The 25,806-nt window shown below is 41.1% G+C and overlaps 1 protein-coding gene and 1 pseudogene across 14 annotated transcripts in view; both read right to left on the reverse strand.

Moving 5' to 3' along the window:
- Positions 1 to 10,473, reverse strand: part of Sipa1l1 (signal induced proliferation associated 1 like 1) — a 367,512-nt gene extending 357,039 nt beyond the window's left edge. For 6 of the 14 annotated variants that reach the window (XM_046440987.2, XM_046440984.2, XM_058577719.1 and 3 more), the window contains exon 1: positions 9,769 to 10,433. The gene's annotated coding sequence lies outside the window, so the exon portion shown is untranslated. Of the gene's footprint in view, positions 1 to 3,175; positions 3,258 to 9,412; positions 9,716 to 9,768 lie in introns of those variants that run through there. The other 8 variants (XM_058577709.1, XM_058577712.1, XM_058577715.1 and 5 more) reach the window with 4 other exon arrangements.
- An 81-nt stretch (positions 10,474 to 10,554) lies between these two features.
- Positions 10,555 to 25,806, reverse strand: part of LOC124090441 (glyceraldehyde-3-phosphate dehydrogenase-like) — a 42,979-nt pseudogene continuing 27,727 nt past the window's right edge.

Consider the following 25,806-nt stretch of genomic DNA (forward strand, 5'->3'; position numbering starts at 1 on the left):
CATCAACAGCATAATTTAAAAGTGCCATTAATACTTGATTTCAAAATCAAAATAATGTGGTACTGACAGAAACCCAGACAAATGGACCAATGGAGTAGATTAGAGAGCCCAGAAGTAATCCCACACATTTATGGTCAAAATATGTTAGACAAGGGTGCCAAGACCCATGCCACTCAATGAGAAAAGTACTGCCTCTTCCACAAAAGGTGTGGGAAAGCAGGACAGTCAAACAAAAAGAACAAAGCTGGATCCGTGTCTTATACAAAAACTAACTCAAAATGTATTTAAGAACTAAACGTAAGTCCTCAAACTATAAACCTCCTAGGAAAAAAATAAGGAAAAAGCTTCATGACACTGAACTTGGTAATGATTTCTTGGCTATGACACCAAAAGCATGGGCAACAGAAGTAAGAATAGACAAGTGGGACTAATCAACTAAAAAACTTTTGTGCATTAAAAGACATAATCAGCCAGGCACAGTGGCACACACCTGTAATCTCAGCAACTCAGATGCTGGGGCAAGAGGAGAGAGTTCAAAGTCTGCCTCAGTAATTTAGCAAGATCCTGTCTTAAAATTAAAAATAAAATGGGCTGGGGATTTAGCTCAGTGGTAAGCACACCTGGGTTCAATCCCTGGTACCAAAAAAGAAAGAAAGAGCAAAAATCAACAGCTTAAAAAGCCAACCAATGATACAGGAAAAATAGATGCAAATTAAGGTTTAATATGTCAAATAGACAAAGAAACAAAACTCAACAATTAAAAAAAAAGTCAAATGACCCAATTTTGAAAAGTGCAAAGTACTTGAATAGATATTTCTCAAAAGATCAAAAGATGGTATACAAACGACACATGCATAAATAAGAAAAGTTGTTTGGCATAACTAATATGAACACATGAAACATCACCTCATACTCAGTAGAGGACCACTATCAAAAAAAAAAAAACAGAACAAAAGTTTCATGAGGATGTGAAGAAGATGAAAACCTTGTGAACTAGTAGAGGGATTAAATAGCGCTAATTTAAATTAAATAGTGTTTAGATTAAATAGTTTAGATTAAATGGTGTCAATTAAGCCTTAAAAATAAAAAAGATTTTGACACATGCTATAACATGGATGATAAGGATATTATGCTAAGTGAAATAAACCAGACACAAAAAGACAAATGCTATATGATTCCACTTATATGAGGCATCTAAAGAAGACAAATTCACAGAAATAAAAAGTAGAAAAGTCAGGGCTGGGTTTGTGGCTCAGTGGTAGAGTGCTTGCCTAGCATGTGTGAGGCACTGGGTTCAATTCTCAGAACTATATATAAATAAAGATCCATTGACAGCTAAACAATATTTTTAAAAAATATATTTAAAAACAAGGTAGAACCAGGGTTGACAGGGTCTGGGGCAAGGAGATATGAGGAATCTTAATGTATATCAAGTCTCAGATATACAAGATGTAAAAAACTCTGGTGATCAGTTTTCCAAGTGTGAATGTACTTCATATTACTGAACAACACTCTTAAAAATGGTTTAGATGGTAAATTTTATATTTTGAACCACAATTTTTTAAAAGTGCCAACATTGAATTTACCTTTGTACCCCCACTGCAAGAATCTAAGGAGCCTATTTTATTGTTGGCAGTCATTTCCAGATTTCTTCTTGAAATTCTCTTTTTCAATCAAAGAAGTTTGGGGACTCCTCGCCTATCCAAAATGAAATTTCTACAATCCCCAGTCAGCCACTTCCTGGATTAAGCCTGTTACTTATTTACCTGATTGTCAAGCACAGAACTAAAAATTATAAAAATGCCACTATGTTTATAACTGGGTAGGGGTGAAACACAAGAGAGTCATCTACTGATCATCTCCAAAATCCACCTGGTTATCTAGTGTGATGCCCCAGAGTTCACTGTGATTCTCTAGCATCTCTGCCTCCCCAACAACATTCTGCCCAAACCACTGTAAACTATTTTAAACCACTACCTTGAAAACTGCCTCCAAGGGCTGAGGATATAGCTCAGTCGGCAGCCCACTTGCCTAGAATGCACAAAGACCTAGGTTCAGCCCCCAGCACAGAAAAGATGGAAGGAAGGATGGATGGATGGAAGAAAGGAAAGAAGGCAGGCAGGCTCACTTACTACTCCAAATCAATCCCACCAAAATTGATTATTAGCCTGAGGTTCTTGAAGTAAGCTACCTTCCTATGAATCCTATCTAATCTTCATAATCTATCATTTCCCAACTGAAACATTATTTTGTTGTGCAAGTTTTCTATCTGGCTTCCTATTATATAAGATCTATACTAAAATCCTAATTTTAATAATGAAAGAAAATAACAGTGAATCTTTCTAAAGAATTACAGGCATTTCTCAAATTGGAAAGGAGACAAGAATTAAGAACCAGGGCTAGGGATGTGGCTCAAGCGGTAACTCGCTTGCCTGGCATGAGCGGGGCACTGGGTTCAATCCTCAGCACCACATAGAATAAAATGGAGATGTTGTGTCCACCGAGAACTGAAAAATAAACATTAAAAAGTTCTCTCTCTCTTCTCTCTCTCTCAAAAAAAAATTAAAAAAAAAAAAGAATTAAGAACCATATTCAAGCTTCCTAAAAGAGACATGATCTGAGTTATTAGCCAAACCCCACCCATGCCTGCTACATACATACACACTGAGCTCTTTCTTTGCACATCAAATTCCAACTACTGCCAGGTGCAGTGGTGCGCGCCTGTAATCCCAGGTACTTGGCAGATTCAAGCAGGCATTTCACTCGTTCTAGCCAGCCCGGGCAATTTAGGTAAACTACGTCTCAAAATAAAAAATAAACTAAAGGACTAGGGTTGTAGCTCAGTGGTAGAGCTCAATCCCCAATACCAAAATCTAAAAAAAAAAAAAAAAAAAGCTAGTAAGAACCAGACTCTGGCAAAATACAATGGCACAAAATCTTTTGAGGTCCTCAGTGGAGGAACAGGAAGTACAAATGAGGAAGTATGTGTTTTTGCAAAGTTTTTGAAAGACAAGCAGTATGGTTCCGTAGAGTCACAACCATTTACTCTTGCAAGAATATGGGAAAATACTGATTTTTTTCCTAGGTACATATAGGTAAACCAAGCAATAAAAGTCAAATTTGGTAAAAATTTTAAAACATCCTGTTAATTTATAGTTATATCTCTTATAGGTACCTCCTAATAAGCAGATACTCTTCTTGAAGATAATGAGATATCATGGTTCAGTTATCAGCTGCTTCTTTAAGAGCATCAAGGACTGAAAAGAAAATTGATAAAAGGTCAATCAACTCTGCGAACTAGAAACTACAAAAAGAAATGGGAGGAATTCACAGTCTATCAAACTAGAATTCCTATCCCGGCAAATAATTTAGAATATGAAAACAAAATTACTTACAGAAAGATAATATAGGGACCAAAGTAAAAATCGTCAAGTCCTAATTTACAGGAACATGATCATTCAGCACACAGCCTTCTGCTTTTTATTTCTCAATAGCTTTCTTCTGAGCAGACCAAACCTCATTATGAAAGGAAGAAAGACACTGAACCACAAAACCAATCATTGACTATACCAGTGCATAGCTTTGGTAAAAGATTTTATGGAAAAAAGCAGAATGAGAGAGGAACAACTAAAACTCACTTTTGTATCTGGGAAATTCATTTAACCTGGAGCTGCCCCAGGGAAAGACAGGGAAAAAATAATCAAATGGCAGCTGTGGTTGGACGTCCTGTCTGCTCAGGTTGCCTTTGAATGACCCTGGTGTTGTGCAAACCAGCAACTCTAACCCCCCAAACCAGCATTCCTCAACAAGCGCGCATGCTCCTGCCTCTAAGTTGGAGAAAGGGAAATCTAACATTATGTAATTGCCTGTTTCCCACAATTTAAAGTTAGGCATACTACAATCCTAATTAGAGGGAGAACTTGGTACAACATGACAAGTAACAAATTAGAAACCTACAGGCTGGAAATTCTCATCCCAGACCTTCAGAGGCAGAAAGAAAGGTTTTTGCCTGACTTTGTAGCACACCCACCAGCACACTGCCACTTACACTGAAGAAGCCTCTTCCATCCTTCCCTCTCATTCTGGTATCATCTCTCCAGATCTATAAGAAAATACTCACATTCTCTTTGCATCTGAGTTTATTTTACTCCATCCAGGAGTAAAATAGGAAAAAAATGGATGGGAACTGGCGAAGCTTCTCCTACCCTCAAAAGATCGACCTGGATGCTTTTTCTTACATTCCTGATTACAAATCAAATCACACTGTGTCATTCTGACCCTCATTCAAATCATCTGTGTTTGAGAGATCCAAAGCCAACACAATCTTTCCCATGTTTCTGTGACTCACTCCAGAGCTCATCAAAAGCTCACTGAAAGAATAAATGAGGTATCATCTAAGAATAATTAATGTACATATTACTTTTGAAGAACAAAGTACCATGTAAGTGTGTGTATTTTGTTTTGTTTTTAATTAACTGGCACAGAAAACAACTAAAAAAAATGCAATGAGGCCAATTTATTTCCTATACCAAGAAAAAAAAAGTACTGTGATAAAGGGTTGGATTGTCAGTCTAAGCCCCTCTACTAAAGGGCAGTCTCCCAACGGGCAAGGATGTTTCTTCTCACCTGGCTCTGATCACTCAAGGGGGAAGGTAGGCTGGTGCCATACAAACCAGTCAACAGGAAGCTGCAACAACCCATTCCTGTTTAATGTCCTTGCTCCTGACTGTACTCACCCCTGATCCTCTGGTAACCCTGGCAATCTAAAAGTTGCCCTGGCTCCAGAAACAAGGAAGGTATAGCTACTTCTTTTTGCAAATTAAAATGAGTTGAAGAAGGGAAGAAAAAAGTGAACTAGAATAAATTGAGCTTGGCTTTTCTAAAGATCAAACAAGTATATTGTACTCTAATAAGGGGTTCTTTAAAACAAACACAATAAGCCTATGGGCTCTATCATATAGAAACTTCAATTCAGTTTCTTTTTCCATCACTGTAGTCTAAGTAAATCCAAAGGTTAATGCCATTTTCAAGCTTTCAACCTTATTGTAAATTGGTTTTTTTCTTAGGTTTGCTTCTCCTCATTCTAGTTACTTAATAAGCATTGAACACTTAAGGGGAGGGTCACAAACAAACTTCAACATAAGGGACCCTAAGGGGGTGGGAAGGGACAGGAGACAAAGGAACACATTTAAATCTGGAAGGCTGCCTTCAAATCACTGCCTGATCATTATAACCTTCAACAAGTCACCTCAAGTGAAAGGCCTCAAGTCTCCTCATCTGTAAACAGAAAAATTATGCTCAAAACACCTTCAATAAATGGATGGAGTTGGAGAATATCATCCTAAGTGAAATAAGCCAACTCAAAAAACCAAAAGCCGAATGTTGTCTCTAATAAGTGGATGCTGATCCATAACTGGAAAGGGGGAAGCATAGAAAAAATGAAGGAACTTTGACTGGGCAAAGGGGAGGGAGGGCAGGGAGGGTGTGTGGGGGCAGGAAAGATAGCGGAATGAAATGGATATCATTACCCCAGGTACTTGTAAGACTTCACATAGTATAAAACCATAGAAATGTAAAGTTGTGCTGCAGTTATGTACAATGAATCAAAATGCATTCTGCTGTCATATACACCTAATTAAAATAAATTAATTAATTTTTAAAAAGAATATAGACAACAATAAATGTTAGCAAGGATGTGGGAGAAAAGACACACTCATACATTCCTGGTGGGACTGCAAATTGGTACAACCAACCTGTAAAGCAGTATGGAAATTCCTTAGAAAACTTGGAATGGAACCACCATTTGACCCAGCTATACCCAAATCAGCACACTGTAGCAGCTCAATTCACAATAGCTAAACTGTGGAAGCAACCTAGATACCCTTCAATAGATGAATGGATAAAGAAACTGTGGTATATATACACAATGGAATATTACTCAGCATTAAAAGAGAATAAAATTATGGCACTTGCAGGTAAATGGATGGAATTGGAGAATATCATGCTAAGTGATATTCCCAAAAAAAACAAAGGCCGAATGTTCTCTCTGATAAGTGGATGCTGATTCAAAATGGGGAGCGGGGAGGCATAGGAACATTGGAAGAACTTTGATGGGGCAAAGGGGAGGGTACATGGAAGCAGGAAAGATGGTTGAATGAGATGGACATAGTTACCGTACGACTGCACATAGGGTGTGACTACATGGTGTACAATCAGAGAAATGAAAAGTTATGCTGCAATTGTATACAATGAATCAAAATTCATTTTGCTATCATTATACCTAATTAAAATAAATAATAAAACACTTTCTAGTTTCAACCACCCATATATCTGTTCATTAAAAAGAAAAAATGCAAACAGACCTACTGTTTTAATAAAAGTACTTAAATACACATAATTTTTGTAGAAAAGGTGTGAAACACGTTGTGTGCCCCACTGCTGCAGAAAAAGTAAAGTTCAGAAAGAAGTTCATTGTTTTTAAGATCACCACAGCCAGAAAATAGCAGAGATGGTATTTGAAACCCAGACTTAAAATGGACTACATTATTTCAAACTTTTTAAATAAGTTAAAATTCAAAAATAATTGCCTGTTATGCAAAACCCTAAAAGGGATGTGGGGGTATTATAATATGAAACCAGAACAGGTTCCTAGAAATAGCCCCACTGGATCAACAGTTCCAGGAGGTCAAGAACACACTCTTGCTCACCAATGCAATCACAGAAACCAGCAGTGCACCTCCCAGATGGCGGCACTCAATAAATATTGCTTTATCCACCACAAATCTCAAAAGGTTAGGAATATAGTGATATTATGGGAGGAAAAATATTTTTTATTTGAGACTTTAACTTCTGCAACCTGAGCCAAAACAAAGAAAGGAGCATGCTCCACCAGAACTCCAGCTTTTTAGTTTAACTAATAAGTTCAGGCTCAAGGGGCTGGGGATGTGGCTCAAGCGGTAGCGTGCTCTCCTGGCATGCGTGTGGCCTGGGTTCAATCCTCAGCACCACATACAAACAAAGATGTTGTGTCCGCTGAAAACTAAAAAATAAATATTAAAAAAAAAAAAAAGTTCAGGCTCAAATCTGAAAAGGTCACCTGAAAACCTTCAGGATGTTCATATTTCACTTGTGCAATGATTGGGCTAGTAGAAATAATAATACAAAATTGATAAGAGTCACATAATCATGTTATCATTAATCACTACAAACCTGCCACAAAATAGGATAGATTCTGAGAATCTATACCCTTAAACCTTTTCAGTCTTCATGCTCCTATTTCACTGCTCAAAGAGATACTCAAAAAGTTTATTGGGCTGGGGATTTAGCTCAATGGCAGAGAATTTGCTGTGCACAAAGTTCTAGGTCTGATTCCCAGCAATACAAAAAAAAAAAAAAAAAAGTCATTTATTGCCAGACCCAGTGGCACAAACCTGTAATCCAAAAGCTGAGACAGTAGGATCACAAGTTCAAGGCCACTCTGGGCAACTTAGTAAGACTTACCTGTCTCACAATAAAAATAAATAAATAAATAAAAATTTAAAGGACTAGGATGTGACTCAATGGTACAGCACTTGCCAAATACACACAAGGCCCCAAGTTCACTCCCTAATACAAAAAAAAAAGGGCCATTTATTTTAAAGTTCAAACTGCAACTTGAGACGGAACATACACACATCTTAACTCTGTCAACCAAGATTTCCCAAAGCCTACAAAAATGCTAATCTCAAACAATCTTCAACCTATGACTTCAATAACTTGCTAGGTGTGATTTAAAAGCCATTAAATCAAACTGAGGAGAATATACCAAAATTACAAATGTAATTCAAAGCAAAAATGCAGTAAACACAAAAGCCAGAAAACACCAGTGAAAGGATAGAGTCAAAAGAAAAGTTAAATGAATCTCAATATATAATTGCAGGTAGATGCTTTGGAATTACTACCAAGAGTTCAAATCAACCTTGTCATAGAATGAAATCATTACCACTGCCTGACATTTCAAATCTAAAAAGTTCACTGCACTAAAATCATGATTCCAAACACAAGAAGCACTACCAGGAACTGCAGAGAAGCTAACAACAGCAACACCTACTGACTGTCTGCAGCCACTTGCTAAACTTGCTCTTTCCATCAACTTGGAGAAATTTAAAATAATGATAGTCAATTTCAAGAGTTCTGTACTTAAGCAAGCATTAATGAGAAAAGAAGTCGTCAGTGATATCAAAGCATTCATCCCCCCAAATCTTATCCTGCTCCTAACCATTTATGTGCAAACCATCACCAAAGTCATTTTAAATGCATTCTTAATTGCTAATGTCTTAATATAAATAATTTATTCCATGGGGAAAATGCTATAATAATATTCTAGTTAATAACTGGGATGTCATCTCATATTTGAACACATCAGTGACCATAAAACTTCTTTACTTAAACCTTTTAACTGAGACTTCTGCTATTACCACTGTTCTAAATTATCCCATCAGTTTTTTCCATCCTGGTAAAGGTAGCATAATTGCAGCTTTCAAAAAAGGAAAAAGGAAAAAATGTAAGTCGTTAAATCAGGATTTTATAGAAAATACTAAACTGGCTTCAGAGAGCAATTCCAATAGGACTTAATCTTGTACTTTTCCAAAAGAATCAAGAGAATCTTTGCCTTGGAAGACATTCCATATTGGGGGTGGGGGGACGGGAGAAAGTTGACACTTAACTCCCACAGAGTACCAGTATAAAAACAATGGCTTTAAGACTCTGAGTCAGAGTTTCAACATGAAAGGCTTGCTTTATAGAGGAAACGCCAACCCCAGTTCATCCAGATAGACCTGGAACCTGATGAAAGTCGACACCTTCACTCTGAAATTTGCATCGCATCACTGGCTCCACTTTAGAAATACAATCGTTTAGCAGGTAGTATGAATTTCAATGAATGCTGCCTCTAAACTACCCGTCATGAAAAATAAAATCTTTAAGGTAAACGCAGTCTAGGAGCTATCCATTACCAAATGCTTCTCTTCGAAAACGAAGGCCAACAATTGAGTAAAACATCACCTTCCTTGAAAAGTGAACTATTTCCCTTGTGTCTCTCTTTTCCACACAGTGAGTCCCCACGAAACTGCAACCAGCCTACCTAAAAATGCCGTGCTGCGATTTGAAAACCTTGCAAATTTCCTTTGAGGTCGTAAGTTGGAAACAGATAAGGCCGAGGAGGAAAACTTCTTTATGCAGCACCCTCACTCCTCTCCAGCCCTCTCACGGTTTACCTCTTCCAAAGAAAGCAGGTTAGAGCATCCCCGGATTTCACTCCCCCAAGAACCCCAAGAGGAAATTAACAGCCTTGGGCCCCGAGTTGAACCTCTCCCTCTCCCACGATTAACCACTCGGCCTGTCCTCTCCAACACAACCTGAAAAAAGTGCTCACCCAGGTGACCGAAGTGGAGGGATCGCTCACTGGAGACCAGAGGGGCCGGGTAAGCGTAGTTACTCGGCGGGGTCGCAAATCACCCTGCCTCTCGCAAAGGCGCCTGCCGGGCAGTAGTGCAGATGTGGATTCGGAGGTGCGTGCGTGCGCGCTCGCCGGGTGCCGTGGAGCCCAGACTCGTCCCCGCCGGGCTGCGCTATCAGCACGCCACCAAATAGAAAATCAAACTTTAAGTGTCCTCCCAGTGTCCTGTTCCGGGCCCTGGACCCTATCCTCAGCCAGAGACAGCACAGAGGACTGCCAATAGCTTTGCATCCCCTCTCCCTGCTCGGACCTGGGACGCGAGGACGACTTACCGCTCTGGCCGCCTCGGGGTGCAGCCGCGCGTCCGGGCGCGTTCGCCGCGCGCTCTCCCTGGGGAGAAAAAGAAACCGTGCAGACTCCGTGCGCGCTCACTCGCCGCCTCCTATGCAGAGAACAGCGGGCGCCGAGTGCCGAGCCTAGGGTTTCTCCGGGAGGCGGGGGTGAAACCAGCCCAACTCTCTAGCCTGGCTCTGAGGGGGACCCGGAATACGGGCTGCGAGCAACCGGCGGGGACTGCCCTCCGGGAGCAGTAGGGGACGAAGGTGCCTGTCCCTGGGCATCAACTATTGTCTAGGCGCCCGGGCCCCGGTTCGCGCCACCCCCAAAGCTCAGCAGCCCTCATTCCACCCTCGCCTGCACCCGGGAGAAAAAGCTGAGGGGCAGCGGGGCGTCCAGGGTTCAGAGGTCCGAGGTGGGAGCAGGGAAAGGGGAGGTGCGTGACGAGTGGGGGAGGGGACAGGTAACTGCCGACGGGGGCTGGAAGGCCCGGGAGGACTCGTGAGGGAGGAAATGGGGAGGGAGCCACAGGAGGCGGGAAGGGATGGAGTGGCTGGGGGGCGGCCTCAGGGACCCAGACCTGGCCCTCCCTGGGCACCCTCCTCCCAAGGACTCGGCGCCACACTGACTTTTCGCTCACTCGCTCACGCACGCACTGAACTCGTTCACAAAGTTGCCGGCGGTGGCGGCGCTGCGCTCGCCCTCCTCCTCCCCTCCCCGCCTCCCCGCCCCATTCCTTCCTCTCCTTCACTCCCTCGCTCCCCGCCAAGTCTCGAGTGAGATCACCGCGGGGCTGCTCGGCGCTGGGCGCAAATCTCGCGAGAGAAGCGACAGCTCGGCCCAGCCTCGGAGGGAAGTGAAAGGAGTCGGAGGAGGGAGGGGACCGCGGAACTCCTGGTTGCCATGACGACGGCAAAGCCCTGGATTCCTGTCTCCTGCCGAGAGCGGAGGCAGCAAACGTGGGTGCAGTTTGCACCTGCCCCCTCCGGTGCCCTACGCCCTACCGGTGAGGAAGGCAAATGCTGGAAGCTGAAGGAAGACTTTAAAACGTATCTGAGAGGGCATCTGTAGACTTGCGTCTTGGTATCTGGCCCAATCTGACAAATGAGACTAATTTTTAAAGTTCTGCAGCACTAGAAACTAGAGTGTATCTGTACTTCCAAATGTCCACCATATATAGTTTATCAACCTTGCATATAATTTCATCCCCACAAGCCCCTGAACCATCCTCCTCCCTCCAACCCTCCAACTAGCACATATATACAAACACACACACACACACCAGACTGGGCTGCCTGAGGATCTGTCTGGTTCATCTTTGTATTCTCAACCTCTCCATAGAATTGGCACATAGTAGGTACTGAGGTCTGAAGTATTAATTTAAGGCAACAGTCCATATGTGTCCTCAGTACTTTGCTTTTGTCCTACCATGGAGGGTATATAGGTTTCTGCACCGCAGTCAAGTTTTCAACTCGGTTAAACTCGCCTCCCATTTCTGTTCACATCATGTCTTTTTCAATGATTTTAATCCCTTCTTTCTCCATCTTTGTCTCTTAAAATCCCTATTCACTAGGGAAGAAGCAAAGAGAAACAGCATTTTAAAAAAAAAAATCTTTAAACATTTTCAAACTCCTTTTTATCTATTTTTCAAAATGCTCCTAAGGTTGAAGACGAAATTGTCTCATCCTGTTTCTTCTTTTAATTGCAAAAACTTCTCTGTGTGAGTTTTATATATTTACCCCAAGTAAAAATGAGTGCTGTGAATAGAAGTTAAGCTTAAACTTTAGATTTCAAAATGGATGAGTAAAAATAGATTCTATAGTAGATGAATTATATCTCAATTATTTCTCAATTAGAAAATAGGATCCACCATATACATTAATATGGAGAATTCATTATTTAGCTCATTCCCATAGAACTAGAAACTAAAACATGAGCCTAAGAACAGTGAGATGAGGCAGTTAAGACTTTCAGGTCACTAGCAAGCTTAAATTCTCTGGCCATGAATGTTTTTAATGTTAGAAACTTAAGTGGTAGAATGATTTTTTTTTATGAAAGCACTAGATAAAGTCAGGAAACTAGGGTTTGAGTTTGATTCCTAATAATTGAGTTTCTTTGAGAAGTTCTATAACGTCTCTGATTCCATCTGTAAATTAGAGGTGGCCTATGTTAGGCTAATACAGCTTTAAAATTCTGTAGCTCTTAGACTTATAAAATTTCCAAAAAATAACAGATATTTTCCTTTTACATCAAATAATTTAAAAATTAACGTTTCGTATTGTAGTAGGTCATTTTCACTAAGTTTACATGTTGACAATTTTTTACACGTTGATAATTTAAGTTTCTCTTTTCTCAACTACAAAGACAACAAAATATTGACCTTATTATGGTAATTTCAAAGGGAATCCATTGTTCATTATTTGTTTTTACACTAACTCAAAACAGATTTCTTGTTATTTAATAAACATGCTAATTCATACCAAAGATCCAAACTAAATACATCCATACTTCCACCAAGATAACTATAAGAAAGAAGGAGGAAGGGAGGGAAGGAAGGAAGGAAAGACATGGTATGTTTACTAGCACATATTTTTTAATATTTATTTTTTAGTTTTAAGTGGACACAATATCTTTACTTTTTATTTTTATGTGGTGCTGGGAATCAAACCCAGTGCTTCATGCATGCTAGATGAGCATGCTACCACTTGAACCACATCCCCAGCCCCCACATTTTTTTTATTTTACAAAGAAACACAATGGAACATTACCATCAGTCCATGAATCTGTTGTAAGGATCAATTGTTCATAACATACCTTGATATTATAAATTAGTTGTTGCTCATTTAACTTTTAACAGTTTTGCTGTTAAAGGATAGAGGTCAATCTGTATCCACCAACAAAGCACAATCTCAAGGCCACCTGTTTGATGACTCCCAGGCAGCCTTTTGAAACAATTGACCCCACTGCTAGCCAAATCTATTAACTTTTTCAAGGCTACTTATGAGACTCAAGAGATAGGTATTGGATTTCAAAATCCAACAATAGCAAATTACAAAGATAATTTCCCTAATCTTCAGGCCTAGGAAAAGAATAGAAATTTTAGTAGGGAGCTAAAACTACTCTTTCTAGGCTACTATTGACCACTCACGGGAGGCAGAAATTCCATAAGCGTTTCTGAAAGAGATAAAAAGTGAAATCAACCAAAACTGAATTTCCAACTGCACATTGTCTGGGTCAGGTACTCCCACTATATCCTCCCTGGCCTTCCTGAGGCTTCAAAGTAGCAGACAAGGGGCAGCAGAAGAAGGAAAGGGGAAACAGAGAGTTTGCCAAGCACAGCTTAAATCTCAAACCAGTACCTACCCACTCCCTCCCTCTTCATCCCTTCCTCCTCACCTCTCTATCTACCAACCTACCTGTGTCTATCTGTGCACATTCTTCTCTACTTTCTGTCACTTATGATAAAACTCTCAGTGCTCTGCTGATGAGGAGAACTTCTGGCCACTTACTGTGTTATTCCTTCCCCCATTTGCTTCTTAGTTTATTAAGCACATTTCATTTTCCTCTGGCTGTTCACTTATACTCAACAAAACAGGCTAATATATCAAACACAGAATAAGGTTGACAAAGAAGCCTACCAAACTAGAGAGTACCCATATTATATACATACATATAAGTACACACACACACACACACTATATATATATATATATATATATATATATACACACACATACACACACATAAATGCACACATAAGCATTTCTAACATTATATATACATATATAACATATATGATGTTAGAAACACTGGTTTACATTCGCATGTTTTACAGTTAAAGTCTAGTTTATCCAAATTATTATCATACCCCTCAGACCTTATTGTCACTGGCTATACATCTATGGGGACTACTAACTAGTATTCTGAAAGATGACACTGAATCATTAAAAAGATTCAGAGTACCCTCAAATGTATCCAAGATTAAATAATATCCAAAGTTGTTTTAATTTTAGGGTTTTACTATTTTAAACCTATGGCATGTAACTCTATCTGAATAAGAGATTCTCATTGGCCCATCCTCCTACCTATGTGTCCTACCTATAGTGTTTTTATAGGTTTAAAACGTAGCATTACAGGGAAGCTATTACATTTCCCTGTCCACTCTCCTACTCTTCAAAGGACTGTTTTGCACCTTTTCCTCCTTCACTAAACCTCTGCCTTTTACTCACAGCTCATGGCCTTGCTTCTTTCCTTGGTAAAAAAGAAGTAATTAGAAGTAAGTGAGCACACCCTTCCTCCTCACTGCTCTATCTACCAACCTACCTGTGTCTATCTGTGCACATTCTTCTCTACTTTCTGTCACTTATGATAAACCTCTCAGTGCTCTTAGTCAAGACTAACCTCTTGCTCTGTGTACTAGTCCCATATCCTATAAATCAAGGACATCGATTCAGCAACTGTCCCTCCCCCTCTGTGTCTTGCATCAGCAAGTTTTCTCTCTCTTCTGAATCATTTCTAAAGGTTACAGGCATGCTGTCATATCTGCCATGATAAAAATAAGACATTTCCTGGACATTCTATCTGCCCCTGCTCTTCTTTTCAACTAGAGTCTTCAAAACACTCTTCCACATTTCCTGTCTTTAATCTCTCTCCTTCCATTGCCCCAAATCCACTCTGAGCAGGTTTTCACCCCAACTACTCCATGGAAACGGTTCTTCTCAGAAGCATTAGTGACTACTTATTGCTAAGACCAGTGGTCAGTTGCCATCCTCACCTGGCTGGGCACTTGGGCATCAGGGACAAGATTGAGCAGGCTCATCCCTGAAACATTTTCTTCCCTTGTCTTCTAACTGAAGAGTTCTCCTATCTTTCAGGTCTTTCAGTCCTGAACCTCTAAACACAAGAGGATCCAGGCCTCAGTCCTTAAACCTCTTCTCTCTCTGGTCTCCTCTCGCCCCCTAGTGATCTCAGCACTCTGAGGGCTTTAAATACCATCTATACGCTGATTACTCAAATGCACACCACAGTCATCTCCACAAACCTCAACTGCACCTCTGTCTCCTACTCAACATCTCTAGTTGATTGTGCACTATATCTCAAACACCACATAACTAAACCTGATGACTATTCTCCCCCCACCCTGAACCAGTACCCTACTGAGCTCTAGGTGTCCCCCAAACCAGTTCACTCCTGAAGTCTTCCTCAGCCCAGTTAAGGTCTTCCTCGTAGCAGAGATGCAGAATTTTGTGCAGAGCAAAAGTCTCATAGTCATCTTAACTCCATTGTCTCTCTCACATCCCACATCCAAACCATCAGCAAATTCTATCCTCCCATCCTTCAAAAAGTGCAGAATCCAGTCACTTTCCACGTGCTGCCGCTCTACCTCTCTGATTCAAGACATTTTTTACCTGATTATCACAACAGTCTCCCCATTGGTCTCCCCAGCTTGTTTTCCTACTCCCGCCCTTGGACCCTAATAGTTTCTCCTACACAGAGGATCCAGAGTATGGAGCATAAGTAAGTCATGTCATATCACTTCACTCCCCAAAACCATCCAGGACTTCCCATGTCACTTAAAAAAAAAGCCCAAATTTATATTGGGACCTAGAGAACTGTGTACAGTTGTTTGTCAGTATCTAAGGGGGACTGGTTCCAGGACCCACCCACTCCACCTTCCTGACAGGGATACCAAAATTCCCATATTCCATATTTTTTAATATAAAAATGGTGAAGCACCTGCATATAACCTATGCACATCCTCCTGTATACTTTAAATCATCTTTATATTACTAATAATACCTAAAATAATGTAAATGATCTGTAAATAGGTGTTATACAGTATTGTTTAGGGAACAGTGAAAGAAAACAGTATCTGTACATGTCTAATACAGACACAATTTTTAAAAGATATTTTTGATCCTTGGTTGGGGGAATCTGTGGATTTGGAAGCTGTTAACACTAAAGTTCAACTGTACTGTATTCCCTGACTCCTGTGTCCTTCCTGTCTCTCCTCCTCCTTTCCACCAGCCACAGTGTCATCCCTGCAGCTCCTTGGATATGCCAGGTGTTCTCCTGCCTTAAGGCCTTATATTTGCCTATCCCTCTGCCAAGAAAGCTCTTTCCCCACAAATTTGCATGACTCACTCTCTGAGATCCTTTAAATAGTCTGTACAAAGGTAACTGTGTTGGTCATTTGCCTGCTGACTTTCTGTTGCTTTCCCTTCTCCTACTGTATCTTTCAGGAAGCCTGATCCACTGGGCCATATTTCCCAGGGTCCCTTATTGGGGATTTTCAGTGGAGTTTGAACAGGAATTTGAGTTTGACAGGAATTTGAACAGGTGAAAGGGGCAAGTCTAAGCTTTTTTCCTCCTCTCTGTCTGCCTCAGGTAATATCTTAATAGCAGGTGCATCTTCTCCATGGTCCCAGGTTTCCACTGAGTTAGGACCATTTCAAGACTCTGGTAACACCATATGTTGGAGGGTGGTGGTAGCTCCTTGACTTTAAGACCCTCTAAGTTGGGCTGGGGTGTAGATCAGTGGTAGAGTGCTGGCCTAGCAAGCAGAAGGCCCTGGGTTTGGCTGCCAGCAATAGGAAAAAATAAAATTCTGGGTTGTCTCATTATCCCAGTTAACTTTTCAGCCTTCCCATCACCTGTGTAACATTTCCCTTATGTTAAATTCCCTCTTTTTGAGTCACCAAGACCACCTTCCATCCTGCTATCTGGACCTTGGTTATTATAATTACCTGTATGAAATAACAGTCACCTCCAATTCATACTTCCCAGGGTGCCCACTTGGCTTTAATTTTCTCTAAAGTCCAATCACTTTTTGACATACTGTTTAATTGTTGGTTTATTGTCTATCTCCATCTAGAATGTAAGATCCCTTAGAGCAAGAACTGTACTTTATTCACTACTATATTTCCAATACTTAGAATTAGAACAGTACCTGGCACAATATGGACACTCAATACATGTTTGTTGAATAAACAAATAGCTCCTGGGCTTTTTGTTTGTTTCAGTGTTCCTCATTTTGAGAGGGGGCTCTCACCATGTTGTCTTGGCTGGCCTCAATGTCCTAAGCACAAGAAAGTCTCCTTCCTCAGCATCCTGAGAAGCTGGTAGTACAGGAGTACCACTGCATCTAGATATTCTGTTTAGCAACAAAGAAAAAAGGCTAGAAGAGTGTGGTAAACAAAATAACCCTTCTCCCAAGAACACCTAACTTGTGAATTTGTTACCTCATATGGTGAAAGGGACATTGAAGAATCTTGAGATGGGGAGGATATCCTGGATTGGACCTAATGTAATATCAAGGTTCTCATAAGGAGAGAGGAGGGCCAGAGTTGAAGAAGATGTGGCTATAGAGACAGAGTCAGAAAGAAAGCTGAAGCTGCTGCATAGCGGGTTATGACAACGGAGGGAAAGATCATGAACCAAGGAAGGCAGGCAGCTCCCAAGACTTGGAAAGGCAGAAGGAACAGATTCTCCTCCTTCACAAGGAATGTAGCTCTGATGACATCTTGATTTTAGCCAAGTGAAGCCCGTTTCAGACTTCTGACCTCCAGAAATGTTAGATAATAATTTGTGTTGTTTAAAGCTGATAAATATGTGGTAATTTGTTGCAGCAGTAACAGGAAACTGATACACAGAGTTTATTCAGGTGTGTAAACTTTGAAATCAGGACATGTGTTTTATTTGCCCTTAAAAGTCCCTATAGTCTAGCACAGTTCCTGACACAAAGTAAGCACTGAAGAAATGCTTGTGGAATGAGTAAATCAAGTTTAACAGCAAAGCAGAATCAGAGCTGTCAACTGGATGCAGTAGAAAAACCCTCACCTGGCTTCATCTGGTCTCAGAAAGGAAAGAAAGCACCTTGCTATTCAGAAGCCTTTGTGAGCCAGTTATGGTGGCACATGCCTGTAATCACAGCAACTCAGGAGGCTGAGGCAGGGGATCGCAAGTTCAAAGCCAGCCTCAGCAACTTAGGGAGGCTTTCAGCAACTTATTGAGAACCTGTCTCAAAATTAAAAAAAATAAAAAGGCCTGGGGATGTATCTCAGTGGTTAAGGCCCCTGGGTTCAATTCCTGGTTAAAAAAAAAAAAAAAAAAGCCTTTATGAACTTTTTGAGCAATGAAGATACAAGGCAGATGGTCGGTAATCATTCCAGGTCATAGGCATCCATGTCAATCAGAGAGAAATTATGACAAGTCATAAGGGCTTTGTGCAATATATTAAGGACCTTGGGCCCGATTCGGTAGGCAATAGGGAACTATAGAAGTATTTTCAGCAAGGTGGAAACATTAAAATTTGCAGTTAGGATGCACAGAACACTGAAAAGCATGAAATTTTGGAATCTATAGGTTGGAGAAGAGTTCAGAATTAGAGTCATCTATGTGAGAAGTAGTAGATTCTGGTTGCTAATACATTGCATTTTTTTTTAAATTAAAGTCACATCAGAAAATTTTCTTTCCTTCTCCTAGTATCTTCTTTTAAATAATTTTCCATCTAGCTGCTCAGGCCATTAACTGAGTTCTCAGATCATTTTCTTATAAACTCAGTAAAATTCCCAGAAACACTAACAGTCCTGGCCTTCCAATCCTCCCACCTTTTCCTATGTAGGCATTAACACATGTTATTCCAGTTATGATGTTTTAAATAAATCTTCTCTGAACCATTTCAAACATTTTTATTCATCCGTTCAACAGTAGTTCCTTTCAGGGAGCTCTTCACATTGTCTTAAATAACTTGAATATTCTCTTAGAGGCTGGAAATTTCCTTTCAGGACTTACCTCTTTATTCCTCTCAGATTCTTTGGTAGAGAAGGTGTTAGGGAGGCAAGGTGGGAAAAAAAGACCTCTCTCTACTCTCTTGTCTTCTCTAAATGTCTGGAAATGAAAAAAGACTTGCTCATGATTTGGATGGGTGGGCTGAGGCCTCCCAGGACCATCTGGCTTGTTCCATTGCCAGTTAGAGTTGAAGTGACTTTCACAAGAACCCAGGAGCTGCAGGGGTGCTTGAGTTGCAGCTGCCTCATGGCATTCAAGGAGAACACCATGGGATTCTGTAGAAGAAATCACACTGTGCCTGTTCCTGAATGTAGGAAACATGTACCGAGTGTTTCTGTTTGTGAGCATACCAAGGATCTCAACTGGAATAGCAAAACCATCTAGCCTTAATTTAAGAGAAAGGGGGAAAGAATGAATATCTATGATAGTTCAAATATATCTAGGACCTGCAATAACTCAGCACTCATCCTAAATTTTACAAAACCACTGATCAAATATGAAGCCTCTTAAAGTCTCTTTTAATTTGTACTTGTTCTTTTCATTTGGAGGGTTATGATAAGAACGTCTACCCAGGCATGAGAAGTGGCCAGGTGTACTACAGTAATTTCTCCTAGTTTCTCCTCCTTCCTTCCTCCTCCTCCCCTTCCCGTCTTTCTTCTCCTCTCCTCCTCCTCCTCCTCTCCTCCTCCCCCTTCCCCTCCTCCTCCTCCTCTCCTCCTCCCCCTTCCCCTCCTCCTCCTCCTCTCCTCCTCCTCCCCCTTCCCCTCCTCCTCCTCCTCTCCTCCTCCTCCTCTCCTCCTCCTCCTCTCCTCCTCCTTCTCCTCTCCTCCTCCTCCTCCTCTCCTCCTCTCCTCCTCCTCTCCTCCTCCTCTCCTCCTCCTCTCCTCCTCCTCTCCTCCTCCTCCTCTCCTCCTCCTCCTCTCCTCCTCCTCCTCCTCTCCTCCTCCTCCTCTCCTCCTCCTCCTTCTCCTCTCCTTCTCCTTTTTCAGTGCTGGGAATTGAATCCAGACCTCAAACATGCTAAGCACATGCTCTACCACTGAGCTATACCTCAGCCCCACAATTTGCAATTTTTATTTATCCTATTGCCACATAAAGAAAATATTACCCAACAGAGTTGAAAAAAATTTCAAGACCTTAAGGCAGGCTGTACTCTAACTCACATTCCATCTTTACTAAGTAATTTCAGATAAGACTTTTAATTTTTTAAAAGAGAAGGCTGAGAGCCCATTCCTACAAACTAAATGTTTGTATGCTGATGTATTACCTTCCTTAAGGGGTCTGTTTTCTCCTGGTCAAGAATCAGAGGCCTGAGCTTGCGCTCTGAATACCTGAACCTCTCTTTGCCTTCCTATTGCCCCGGCCCCTTGGTATAATCTCTACTTCCCCTCACCTCTCTTTTCTCCTATCATCACTCTCATTTCATAACCCCATCTGAGATGTCAAGGATGACTGTGATCAGGCTAGTAGGATGGAGAGGTATTAAGTCCTCTGAGCGGACAGATACCTCTCGATGCTCTCTCATGGTGACTATGATTGCTAGAGTGAATATCTCTCATTGCTTTTGGCATGGCAGCACATACCAGTTGCTCTTATTGGCAGTGGAACACTCAGGACTGCCACAACCAGCTGCTGCCTCTTAGAACCTCTTAGAACAGCCAGCCCCTAGGTCCCTGGGCTGCTGGGCAGTTATGCTTTACTTGGGTCCTATTTCCTCTAGAGGGCAGCACAAGTCACAGTCCCTGCCAAGTACATGAAATCAACTACAGGATGCAGGACTGGCTTAAAGGACTCCTTCAAATCCCCCTAGCCTGGCTTCATGATACAGAAACACACATGACTTAACCCCACTGCTGTACCACCTGTGAACATGCAGTTCATCATGGTGGAGTCCAATACACTTAACCTCAAGGCCAACCTCCATTTCCAGGCTTAGTAGCAAAGTGGCTTTGGGAAAAGCCTTTTTCTAAGCCTTGGTTGCTTACCTTTAAAACAGAAACAATAATGATAATTTATTTTTAAACACATGTGGTTCTGAAGATTAAATGAGTTAATGCATATTTCTTTAAACTCTATGGATTGTCCACCCAGAAGTCTTCAACAAACTGCTTTTCCCTTGCCCTTTATCTTTCCAGACTTCCCTGGGGCCTCCAGGACTAGCTTAATACAAAACAAGACTTTTGTTCTAAAAAATAAAGAGCATAACTTTATTCTGAATTCCAAAAGATAGATGTCCAGGGGTAGAAAAAAATGTCATTCAAACACTCACTCATTTGCCCCCACCCCCAATCTGGCTGTACAGCATTCTTCTCTCTGCAGAACAGTTTCCTCCATTTTTTTCTTGCCCACATAAGGAAAACTCTCCTGGGTTCATTCTGAACTCAAACTTCTCTGAGTTTGCAGAATACTGGGTGAGAAAAGGATCTGACTGAATAAGGTGTCCACCTCTGGACCAACCAGCTGGGACCAGAGCACTGGGGGCCATGTTGCGTAAAATGGTTTACAGGAACTATTACAAAACCATGGGGGTGCAGCTCCAAAGGAAAAGGAAAGGCAGATGATAACACAGGTATAGGGTGGAGGAGTTACATAAGAAGCCTAAGTCTATACTTCAGCCCTTAAGATTATCATATAGTTGGGGGGAAAAGAAATATCATCTTCAGTTAATTAATTTTCATGCTGAGGGGAATAACGTAGGGTGTAGATGGGACAATCAATAGTGACGGAATAAATTCTGTGTCTTTTGAGGTCTAGTCAAAGAAGCCCAGTACAATGGTGGGGACGGTGTAAGGACTCTACAGTGCTCTCTGGAAGACATCTGCTCTTGGGGACTTTCTGCCCTTACAAAGCTCTAGACCCACCCTTTCTTCTTTCTTGGAAGACAAGAAATAAAAGTACTTACTTTAGAATAAAGGATGGCTGGGAGACAGGTCTTGTCAGAGAAAGAAGGCATTTCACTTGGGTTTTCTCTTGCCCTGGGCAGGAATTAATAGAATTAAATTATGAAGGGGATTTCCTTCATACATGAAAGAGGTACAAAATAGAGTAAGACTAATTAGAGTTCATGGAAAAGGTCAGGAAGTGAGGGCAGCCTCAAGTGAATCTTGATCCACCAGGTTACAGAATGGGGAGAGGGGGAGAGTTCTTCCTGGAGGGAGAAACAGCAAACAGAGGAGCTGAGGATGGGGCAAATGTAGCAAATTTATGGTCAGTCATATTCTGCAAAGGAATGCAACAAACTATGGGATGTGCAGTAAAAGTGCCTAGGATGCTATCAAAATGTGGATTCCTGGGCCTCCAGTGCAGAGATTCTAATTTAGTTGATCTGGGGTGAGTCCCAGGTTTGGATCTCAAGAAGCTCCTTTGAGGGTGTGCAGTAGGGTTCTGCAGAGCACAGCTTGAAAGACACTGGTGTCTCCACTGGCACTGCCTATAATGGCTCTCCTTTCCAGAGTATGTATTAGCTATCCACCAGACTAGGAGGTTTCACTCCTGATAGCCCAGGAGAGCTGCTCACAGCCAGTGCCACTAGGGTCACCAACTGACCAGTGCTACTTCCTGGGGCTCCTTTATACACACCCTCAATCTCCAGACATGCTACTTGATCACCAGCTAGTCTGGCCCTCATCTTATATCCCATGTCCCAGCCCAAGAAGCAACAAACAATTATAGATGTTGAAATCTTGGATAATATTGTTGTTGATATCTCTTGCTTGTTCATTTACTTGCCTTTCATTATCTCACCACAGTAATTTTTTGGGGTGAGTAAAGGGCGTGTGCTGGGGATTGAACCCAGGGCTTTGTACATGCCAGGCAAGCACTCTACCACTGATCTACAACTCCAGGCAATTTTAGTTTTTTTATTTTGAGACAGGGTCTTGCTCAGGTTTGGTTCTAACTTTCGATTCTCCTGCCTCAGCCTCCCCACCGGCTGGGATCACCGGCATGTCCCACCATGCCCAGCAATAAATTTTTTATATAGTCAGCATTTATATGATAGTAAAAGAATGATTAATTTAATTTTTAAAACGGAGATTGTATGTTTGAAAAAGGAAAGCTTTCTATTCAAAAATTCTCAAGAGTTGATCCTATTTAGTAATTGCATATATTTTTTTTCTTTCTTTTAAACCACTTTTCATCTCTTCTGCATTTCAACCCACATGATTTCATGAAGGAAGCAGAGTGGTTTCATCTTACAACAATAAGACAGCTAATAAGAAGTTAAATCAGTTGCCAGGTGTTGGGACTAATACTGAAGTCTTTTCATACCCTGTACAAGGATTTTCATATTAAATCATTGTCTTGTCATTATTTTATTCTTGGGTTGTTGTTAGGAAAATTTAAAATATTAGTATTACGTTTTCGAGTGCCTTGGGTCAGAAAATATAAGTACAAACAGAATGAATGGCTTTCACCGACCATCTTCCCTCTCTCTGCTCAGATTTCTCTGGTTCTTTACCCTATCCATATTTCTTAGTTTTTGAAACCACATTTCTCTAGCTCTACCATTGGGGTGAGAAAGGAAATGCATCTACCTTCTGTTTTTATGTTCACTTAATCTTCACCATGAATAGTCTTTGGATCTAATATCTAATTTCTATCTAATCCTCTTCTATTAGATATGTTAGTTCTAGCCAGTGCTTGACTCTTCCCTTAACCAGAAGGGAGAATCTCAAGGGTACAGTCCTCTTGAGTCCTAAGTGCTAACATAAGCCTATTTGATTTGTATGTCCTGAGCTTGATCTGGTCCTCCAGTCTACACTGCCCAGCAGCACACAAAATGAAAAACAGCTCCTCTTGGCCATGGCCAGCCAGAGCGAAGAAGCCTAACCTCATGTGACTACCACCCTGCTCTAGTAAAGTGAGCAATAGCTGTGAGTGCATGGGTGAATCTCTGGGGTGCCAAATAGTATGCATGGAGACCCCTAGTTGTGTTCTATTTTTTTTATTGTTGTATAACAAATTACTCAAACTTAGAGGCTTAAAACACCAGCCCTTTTAATATATCCCATGAGTTTGTGAGTCGGGATTCCAGAAGGTGTTTCTTCTGTTCCTAAGGGTTCTTGGTGGTGGCCTGGAGGCTATATTCACACACCTGCCCTTGGTGGGGATGTGAAGGAAGGCTGACCTCAGTTGGGACTGTTGATTGAATTCTCCCCCAACACAACTACCCTTTTTGGGGGTAGTTGAACTTACAAGTAAAGTTTCCAGAGAAAATGTTCTGAGAGTCAGAAAGTAGACACTGCCAGTCTCTCAAGGCCTGGGTCCAGGAATTGACACAACATCACTTCTGCCACATTCTCTTGGTCAAGGAATCATATCACCTGCCTATGTAGTAAAGAATACAAAGGGTTGGAGATGTAGCTCAGTTGATAGAGTGCTTCTCTCTCATGCAGAAGGCCCTGGGTTCAATTCCCAACACCACAAAATAAAGAAAGAATATGTAACCATCTTTAAGCCATCACAGAGTTTATTTACCAAATGTTGGCACTTATTCATGGAATGTTTATAGAGCACATAGCAAGGACCAGGTCCAGTGTGAGACTCTGGCAACACAGAAGAAGTTAACATACTCCCTGCCTCTAAGAAGTCCACAGCCTAGGAGAGAAGCCAAAATGTTATATATAGATTTTTTTTCCCCCACAGCCTTTCAGTAATTCATCCCAAAGCAACACATCAGTGAAACCTGGAATAAATTTTAGAAAGATTAAACAAAAAAGGGAGAAAAGCCACTAATAATCTCCAGTTGCTCATAATTCAAATAACTGTTTTTCTAACAACACCTGGCATGCAAATAAATTGTCATATGGAGCTGAAGCTTGAAGTGTCAGAGGGGAAAATCAGCAGCAGAGATAAACTTCTTGAGGAATGGCTCTTATGCATGCTAAGAAGAAATGTAAGAAATGTAAGGAAATGTAAGAAAATGTAGTCTGAACTTAGCGATGGCGGGATAAATTCCAAATTATTTCAGTTCTCATCTGTAAGGTAAGGGGTTAGGTCATTATCACTCTTGCAAAACTTGTCAATCACAAATCAGACAAGCCTTACCCTTTTAACAGAATGTCAGGAATGTAGAAGAAAGGCAGATCACTCATGCCTCATCTTCTTGGGAGTTAAGAGAAGATAATGTTTCTAGTTCAGCAGGCTTCCAGCTACAAGGTCGCCTTGCCCTGAAGCAGAGCTGTTAGGCAAGAAGCCACTTAACTTAATAGGCTGATATGCCTATTGTTTAAGGTTTGAGATTTCTAGCAAGAATGCAAGAGAACATGGTCACATTGTAATAGACAACTGTATTCATAAAGCAAAAAAAAAAAAAATATGGCAAAGCGTTCAACTGTGGAGACATTGATTTAGATTTTGCATTTTAGGGGTTTTCACAAAGGTACATAGACATCAAAATCACTGATCCAGGAACTGGGGTTGTGGCTCAGTGGTAGAGCTCTCACCTAGAACATGTGAAGTACTGGATTCAATCCTCAGCACCACATAAAATATTGTGTCCTTCTACAATTTAAGAAAAATCACTGATCCACAAGTCATTCCCTGAATGCCACTTTCTTGTTGGCCTCTGGGCTCTGTCCATGTTACGTTCTTTGCCTGGAATATCTGGGTCACTCTGAAAAAGTGGGAGAAAAACACAGAAGGTGATCAGAACCAGGGAAGCATCCTAGAATTCCAACAGTTGGAAGGCACGTGTTGTTCCCAACAGTAATGCAAATGACAAATGCTATTGTTAAGAGAGAGCAGAGGTCAGCGAGGACTCCTGTGGAGCGTGTAAGCTTTGGATTAAGAGAGATGTCAAAGAAAAGAATTTCAGGCAGTTAACACAAGTAATAAATGAATGTGGTTCTGGATGGTGGTTTTTGAGCACCTTCTCTGTGGCCATCCTTAGCTGGTAATGAGCCCAGTATGGGACTAGGGCACATTCAGGAGACCTCATGGTGACTGGCACAGTACCTGTATCTGTGGGTATCAGAGAATGTTGGAAACCAAATTTAGCAGCATAGAATTGGTCGAGTTAGGAAAAGGCTTAAGTCTCCACTAAATCAATGAAGCCAGTATTCCTCATTCTAGAAACAGAAATTCCTTGGTTTGCTTCAAAGAACTCTTGATAAATTCCTTTCTAAAATCAAGGTCTGTATTTCACAGGAAAAAAATAGCATCTGCAAACTACCTATATCTCTGTTGTCATGATGTTAAACAAAATTGATATGCAGGATCCAATGCTGAGTGTTTCTTGGTAC

This window comes from Marmota monax, unplaced genomic scaffold, assembly GCF_021218885.2.
Source record: "Marmota monax isolate L192 unplaced genomic scaffold, Marmota_monax_Labrador192_F-V1.1 WCK01_AAM20220418_F8-fsc00017, whole genome shotgun sequence".
NCBI classification, from domain to species: Eukaryota; Metazoa; Chordata; class Mammalia; order Rodentia; family Sciuridae; genus Marmota; species Marmota monax.